Source organism: Benincasa hispida, chromosome 9, assembly GCF_027475165.1.
Source record: "Benincasa hispida cultivar pf3 chromosome 9, pf3_genome.v1.1, whole genome shotgun sequence".
In the NCBI taxonomy this organism is placed as follows: Eukaryota; Viridiplantae; Streptophyta; class Magnoliopsida; order Cucurbitales; family Cucurbitaceae; genus Benincasa; species Benincasa hispida.
The window spans coordinates 6,014,327-6,022,086 of NC_143486.1; positions in this window are offsets into that span (position 1 = coordinate 6,014,327).

Here is a 7,760-nt window from a genome sequence, read left to right on the forward strand (position 1 = left end):
ATATAATTATATGACTTTGTCAAATATGAGTTGTGTGTATAATATTATATTAATTACTTACCTCACACGCATCTATTTTTATATATACACACTTGTTTCTCAGTTTTTTTTTTATAATTAAAATTAATATTGTATTTTTCAAAACTTAATTATTAGAAATATATGGTTATTTTAGGAAAATTATTTTAAATAACAAAATTGTTAAAAATATTTACAAATAATAGTAAAATATCACCGTCTATATGCGATAGATCGCAATAGACCATAATAGACTAGTATTTATATCTATCATGATACATATAGATACAAATAGTAATCTATCACAATCTATCACAGTTGATGATGAAATTTTACTATATTTATAAATATTTTGATTCATTTTTCTATATTTACAAATAATTTATTATTTTATTCATCTGTTTATTTTTTAAAATAAAAATGGTAGCATCTTCGTCTAAGGGCAGAAATAATGTCAAAATTGGCATTTGGCTAAAGTGGCGTGGGCTCTAAACCGTAAACCAAGGGGGCACGAATTTGATGGTTTTTTTTAAAAAAAAATTTAATTTTTAATTTCTCTTTTTATTTATTATTTTTTCTCTTATTTTATTTATTTTTTACATTTTCAAATAATATAACTCACGTTATTTTTTTCTTAAAAGTTTCTTTCAACGCTGAAGGTTTGGTTCTATTTAGTTAAATTTTAGATATATGTTTAAATAATTAACCGGTTATTATGAATATTATAATAATAAATAGATGCCTATTGTTTAATGTTGCAAAAGTCATGTGTCACCTTTCATATTGTCCATATGGTGACCATGTAAATCCATATACTACTTGTCACTTTGCCTAAAAATAGTGACATTTGATGGATCTTAAAATCACACACCCATTGGTAAGAAATCCACTTCAAATTTCACTAAATTTTTTATTATCCAATTTTATAATTTCAGTTATTTCATGATTTTAGTTTGTTTATTTTAAATTATATTATATTATTATTATTATATGATATTTTATTACCATCCGTGTTCTCGTTGTGCTCCTTAAAGGAGGTTAGGAATATATATTAGATAGGATTCTCTATCAATTATTAAATATCTTGAACCCACGATGTATTTACTGTACCATTTGCTGATTGTCTTTTTAATGAAACAAATTTTCCAACATTAGGGGAGGAATTAAGAAGTTGGAAAAAGAAATTACATGTAATGCATCATTATTGTCTCACTTAGATCATCGTACAATGTGAACTTGAAATTCAAAAAATAATTCATTTGCAAAATATAGCAAATCAACTACCAGATGCATTTATAGATGCAAAGAAAGTAACTAAGTCACATATACTAGCTGCAAATGTTGCATGAAAAATTGATATCACAACCCAACAAGTTGTCGCTAATGAGTCTGGAACACGCCAGAAGCGTGGTAGACCAATGGGTTTCAAAGATAAAAATCCTTGAAAATGAAAAATAATTAATAGTAAAAAAAAAAACTTGGTTGAGGATGTAAATACCCATAAAAAAAATCCTCACATGACTAGTGAGGAAGGTGAAATACCTAAAGATAATAATGAGATTTCAATAACCTATGTCATGACATGGAATTGAACTAATGTAATTATTGACAACATTTTTGCATAGAGTGTTGCTTTTGATATTATATCTAAAAATGAGGATCCTGAACCAAAATCTGTTGATGAATGTCGACATAGAAAAGATTGGCTTCAGTGGAAAGAAGCAATAGAGACAGAATTAAACTCACTTTCAAGATGTCAGGTTTTTGGATTAGTAGTCTGAACACCAGAAGGTGTTAAACCTGTGGGATACAGATGAGTATTTGTGAGGAAAAGAAATGAAAATAATGAGGTCACAAGATATAAAGCAAGACTAGTTACACAAGATTTTTCACAAAGACCTGGTATTGATTTTGAGGAGACGTATTCTCCGGTGGTAGATGTAATTACATGAAGATATTTAATTAGCTTGATTGTGTGTAAAAGTCTGGATATGTATTTTATGGATGTAGTCACAACATATTTATATAGATCTCTTGATAATGATATTTATATGAGAATCCCATAAGGATTTAAGGTACCTGAAATATATACATCAAATTCCCGGGAATGGTATTCAATAAAGTTACAGAGATCACTATATGGATTGAAACAATCAGAACGGATGTGATACAATCGTCTAAGTGGATATTTATTGAAAGAAGGATATCAAAATAATCCAATATGTCCGTGTGTTTTTATAAAGAAATCATAATAAGGATTTACTAATATAACTGTATATGTTGATGACTTGAACATAATTGGAACTCCTAAGAACTTTCAAAGGCAATAGAATATCTTAAGAAAGAATTTGAGATGAACGATCTCGTAAAAACAAAATTTTGCCTTGGTTTGCAAATTGAGCATTTAGCAGATGAAATATTTATTCATCAGTCAACTTATATTGGAAGATTTTTTAAAATATTTTATATGGACAAAACACATCCATTAAATATTCCAATGGAAGTCCATTCATTGGATATAGAGAAAGATATATTTTGACCTCAAGAAGATAATGAAGAACTTCTTGGTCCTGAAATACCCTATCTTAGTGCACTTATGTATCTTGCTAACAATACAAAACCAGATATTGTATTTTCAGTAAGTTTATTAGCAAGATATAGTTCTTTTCCAACAAAAAGACATTGGAACGGAATTAAGCATATACTCCGTTATCTCCCAACAATAATTGATATGAGTTTGTTTATTCAAATAAATCAAATTTTGATTTAGTTTGTTATGCAGATTCTGGATATTTATCTGATTTAGACAAAGCTAGATCTCAAATAGGTTATCTGTTTACATGTAGAGGAAATTTTATATCATGGTGATCGGTGAAACAGACTATAACGGCCACTTCCTCAAATCATGTTGATATTCTTGCAATTCACGAGGTTAGTAGAAAATATATATGGCTAAGGTCAATGACTCAATACATTCGTGAAACGTGTAGCTTGTATTCTAATAAAAATCTTCCAACAATATTATACGAAGATAACACAACTTGCATAGCCCAAATCAAAGGAGGATATATTAAAGAAGATAGAATAAAACATATTTCATCGAAGCTTTTCTACACTCATGATCTTGAAGAAAATGTAGACATCATTGTACAACAAATTTGTTCAAAGGATAACTTGGCAGACTTATTTACAAATGCATTATCAACCATAACTTTTGAAAAATTGGTGCACAACATTGGAATGCAATGACTTAGAGATCTTAAGTGATGTTTTTATGAAGGGGAGTAAATATAATTGTATTCTTCTAAGAGTATATATTATATGAAATATTTTCCTTCACTAGGATTTTTCCTAATAAGGTTTTAATGAGACATATTTCATATATATATATATATAAGCATCTAAAGGGGAGTATTATGAATATTATAATAATAAATAGATGTCCATTGCTTAGTGTCTCAAAAGCCATGTGTCACCGTTTATATTGTCCATGTGCTTTTTAGTTACTCATGCTTGGTGTCCATGTAAGTCCACACCCTACTTGCCATAAATAGTGGCATTTGGTGATCTTAAAATCGTACACCTATTGGTAAGAAATTCACTTCAAATTCCACTAAATTTTCTATTATCCAATTTTATAATTTTAGTTATTTCATGATTTTTAATTTGTTTATTTTAAATTATATTTTTTTATTATTATTATATTATATTTTATTATCATCCGTGTTCCCGTTGTGTTCCTCAAATTCACAACATGGGTAAGTTTACGTGGATCTTTTTAATAATAACAATTTTTTTTTAAATTTTAAATAATCTATGTCAGACCTCTTGTCAATGATTAACGATTTCTAATTATTCTATCACACATATCGTGGGCTTTCAACTTCTTGAGCTTTATGTTATATAGGCGGTTGGGTCATTTATCTTTTGCTCGTCTCAACACCTTGAAGAATTGTTTGAAATTGTTTCTCTTAAAATCATGCTTGCCATGTTTGTCCCTTACCAAAATAGAAGGGTTTAGGTTTTTCTAATCAAAATAATGTTGCAAGTTCTCCATATGACTCTGATACCATTTTACTAAAACACGAGCATATATGAGAGAAGAGTTGAAATTGATTTTATCAAACTCAGTAATGAATTTACACAAATCTTCCCTCTAATAAATCGGAAGAATGGAAACGAATTTAACAAAACACAAGTAAATAATTGTAACAATAACAGCTAGCCCATATAACAGAAAGCCTAAGAAGTTGAAAGCCCATGATATGTCCCTCAAGTTGGAGTGTGAAATCATAAACTCCTAATTTGCATAAGATAGTCTTTAGAATCCGGGAAGACAAAGCTTTTGTAAATACATCAACAAGTTGACCACTAGATCAAATAGCGAAAACCTTTTAACGTACCTTCAATGATTTTATCTCGAACAAAGTGACAATCAACTTCAATGTGTACTTCGATGTATTTAGTTCTTTCCTAAAATGCATGTTTTAGGCTTATATTTTCATACTTTTACTTAGAAAAATGGACCTTTGCAAGTGTTTTCTCCCATAATTAGTCTTAAATTAGAAAAATGATCTTATGAGGTCCTATATTTAACTTAAAAGTTGATATTTACTGACTTTAGTTGATTTTGTGAATTTTGGCAGGTAGTTTTGACTGATTTTAAGAATTTTGTTCAATGTGATCGCATCGCAAATTCACTGCGGGCGCATCAAGGAGCTCTAATTTTTCAGATATTACCCAATCGCTGGGAGTTGTGATTTTTTTTGTTCCAATTAGTTATTCGGCCCTGAAATCACTTGGTAAACACTCGAACGTGGGTTTCTGCCTTCTTCAACCAATTTGAAAACTATATAAGGAAGGGAGGCCTCTCATTTCGAAGAGAACTCTCCATCCACGGTTTATCCTTAGTTCACTCACGTTCTGCCATTACTTCAGCAATCCTTGGGCCATTTTTTAAATTTTTAGTCAAGAGCTTCAAGAATGAAAGTTCCTCTGAAGCTTCAGTAGTCTAGGTTACTTTCATCCTGTAAAAACATGCGGTGAGGTTGTATTTGTCCTTGAAAAAGGAGAATTTCCCTAGAAAAATACTTGAAAAATGAGGGTTTGCCACAAGGCACCTTTGAGCTACATTTCCAGCATTGTTTAATTTATCTTTATATACTTTTCTTTTTCTCATTTTCTCGTTAAACACCATCTTGTAGCTATAATTACTAATTTAATGAAGATTATTCTTTTGTCATTAATTATGAGCTAAATTATTTTAGGGGTCAACCATGTGGATACTCTAGGGTTTTTATGGCTTGATCAATGCGTGCATTTCATACCACTTTGTCTTACACATTTTCTTTGTACAATTTACAGTTAATATTGTTAGATAAACTGGTAATCATATTTAGTAATCTAGTGGAGTTCTAATGCTAAAAAGGTTAGAATATAAACAGAGATGTCACAAAGGATATGAGACTAGAAGCCTAAATATAGGACTATCATATCGCCTCAGAAATAAGGGATACCATAGGATAAAAAAACTTCAAGTAAACTAATCTAAAATCTAGCTAACCATAGAAATATAGGCATTAGCTTCTTAGAACTCTTAAAGAAACTTGACACAGGACTAAATAGGAGATGTTTTATGTCCATTTGTAATTCACTGTCCTAGTATGTTGCGGCCTCATTGTCAAGGCACATCACTCGAACGGTTAAAACATTGTTATGCCCCTGTTCATCCATTCTTATTTACTGTTCTCAAGTAAATATTTGCCTACTCATTATCTAATCATAACTTGGTTATTTTTGGCCACATTGGTTCGCGATCTTAAATAACATTAAAATTGATTCTAGTCTCATGGGATTCAATACTTGAAATACTCCAAGAATTATTACTTCATCGATAATGTATGTGATGAAAAAAGAAGAGGAATGAGAATATAAACACACGAATAATTTACATGGAAAACTTTAAGGCAGAGAGAAAAAACCACGATCTAGACTAGTTTTTTATTATACAAGTAAATACAGAAATACAGGAAGACAGCTCAAATAAATAGACAGACAGAAAGCCCTAGGCTCATAAGAGAATTACAAATAAGCCCCTAAGGCAAACCAACCCTTTTTCAACACTTCCCCTCAAGTTGGGGCGTAAATATCAATCAGACCCAACATGCTGATACAATAATAAAAACTCTGTCTTAACAACCCCTTTGTAAGGACATCTACAATCTGTTGATTAGAAGGGATGTAGGGAATAAATATGCTCCCATTGTCCAGTCTTTCTTTGATAAAATGTCTGTCAATCTCTACATGTCTGGTCCAATCGTGTTGGACCGGATTGTTGGCAATACTTATTGCTGCTTTATTGTCACAGAACAATTTCATTGGAAGCTCATTGTCTTGTCGAAGATCTATCAACTTTTTCTTCAACTAGATTTCTTCACATATCCCCAAACTCATGGCCCTGTACTCGACTTCTGCACTACTTTTGGTAACCACTCCCTGTTTTTTACTTCTTCAAGTGACCAGGTTGCCTCAGACAAAAGTGCAATACCCAGATATAGACTTTCCATCAACAATAGACCCAACTCAGTTCGAATCAGTATATGCTTCTATGTCATGTTTACTAGACTTTCTGAATAGAAGGCCTTTACTAGGAGTTCCCTTTAGATATTGTAGAATGCGTTCGACGGTTGTCATATGTTCCTTGTAGGGAGCTTGCATGAACTGATTGACAACACTCACGACATAAGATATATCAGGTCTCGTGTGAGATAAATATATCAACTTCCTGACTAATCGCTGATATCTTTCTTTACTGACAGAAACTCCATTATTAACATTACTCGGTTTGGCATTATACTCCGCAGGGGTGTCAACAGGTTTACACCCAGTCATTCCTGTTTCTTTGAGAAAATCCAGAGTATACTTTCGTTGTGAGACAGAGATACCCTCCTTCGACCAAGCAACCTCCATCCCAAGGAAGTACCGCAATTTTTCCAGATCTTTAATTTCAAATTCTTCAGCCATCTTTGATTTAAGTCTCATAATTTCATCAGTATCAGCACCGGTCAGTACAATATCATCTACATACACAATAAGTACTGAGATCTTTCCTACTTCTTTATAAACAACATGTGATCTGAGTGCTCCTGGTCATACCCTTGTGCTTTAACAAACGTGGTAAATCTGTCACATCAGGCTCTTGGAGACTGATTCAACCCATACAGTGATTTCTTCAATCTACAAACTCGATGCTTAAACTGGTTTTTTAAGCCGAGTGGAGGGCTCATACAGACTTCTTATTCGAGTTCTCCATTAAGAAATGCATTCTTCACATCCAATTGGTGCGAAGGCCAATCTTTATTAATAGCAACAGATAACAACACCCGAATCGTATTAATTTGGCCACAGGAGATAATGTCTCAGAGTAATCAATACCAAAGGTTTGAGTAAAGCCTTTGGCTACCAGTCTCGCCTTATATCTGTCAATCGAGCCATCAGATTTGTACTTGACAGTAAAAACCCATTTACATCCAACCGTCTTGTGCCCCTCAGGAAGAGCAACTTGTTCCCACGTCTCATTTTTTTCTAGAGCTCTCATTTCTTCTATAATTGCAGCCTTCCACTCAGGAGTTTCCATGGCAACATGTATATTACTTGGAACCGTTACCATATCTAGACTGGTAATGAGAGCCTTGAACTCAGGAGATAAGTTACTATATGTCATGTAACTATGCATAGGAAAC